Here is a 1,005-nt window from a genome sequence, read left to right as displayed (position 1 = left end):
TATCCCAAAAATACTCCAACAATGCGCGAACGACCGTCGCACCGCAACCCCGGGGGCTGCGAAACCCTACGAATGCCGTATAGAAATCTACTAAACCAGCCGATTCCCATAGGGTGTTCGTAGCAGGATCCCTCGTAGTGATCTGGTGAAGTCGAGGAATCAAATCTCCGGCTCCAGAACCGTGGTGACGAAGTGTGCCGTCGACTATGCCGGAGAGTGGGCGATGGGAAACATGATTTTCATGGTAGAAAACCAAGTGGTCTGGAGTCAACAAAGGTGGAACCCACCTACCACTACTCGTAGAAGCCTGAGGCTCGGACTCTAAGGCATCGTCGTCCATACCCTCAGTATTAGTGGGAGTGTCCTCCCGAAAAGCCTGACGCCGGCCGTGGGTAGAAAGATCGCGATCCCGTCGCCTAGGCATGCTATTATAAAAATAAAGATCTAAATGCTTAGCATCATTTCCTAAGTTTTTTAGTTTTTTATCGCATTATACGCTAAATTTTTACCTCAAGGCTAAAAATTTGCAAAATTATGGTATTTAGTTTCTCCATGACAAACTAATACTACAGTTCTCCTAGCCGCATGATACTATGTTCTCCAAGACAATATAGTACATACACGAAATATGTTTCGAAATTGCACAAAAATGATGAAACAACACATCATGACATATTTTACAAGATCTACCACCAATATTTCACCATTTCAAGTGCAAAGAAGTAACATGAACAACAAGAACATCATTTCACAAAAACTAGTACCCAAAAATGGTGATTTGCTCAATTCTCCATCAAATCATGCAATTTTTTGTCTCAAATTTCTCACAAACACACGTACATACATATACAAGTAAATTCATGGCAAGAATTTCAACATAAAACCACAAAATCAAAAATCCCTAAATCGATTTTTAAGGGATTTTCATGAAATTACTCATTTGAAGCAAATTCGAGACAAAAATTAAGAGGAACTTACATACATCCTTGTAGAGGTTCAAATATG

Source organism: Chenopodium album, chromosome 8 (genome assembly GCF_948465745.1).
Source record: "Chenopodium album chromosome 8, dcCheAlbu1.1, whole genome shotgun sequence".
In the NCBI taxonomy this organism is placed as follows: Eukaryota; Viridiplantae; Streptophyta; class Magnoliopsida; order Caryophyllales; family Amaranthaceae; genus Chenopodium; species Chenopodium album.
The sequence above is the reverse complement of the archived record's forward strand: the minus strand, read 5'-3'. Positions refer to the sequence as shown.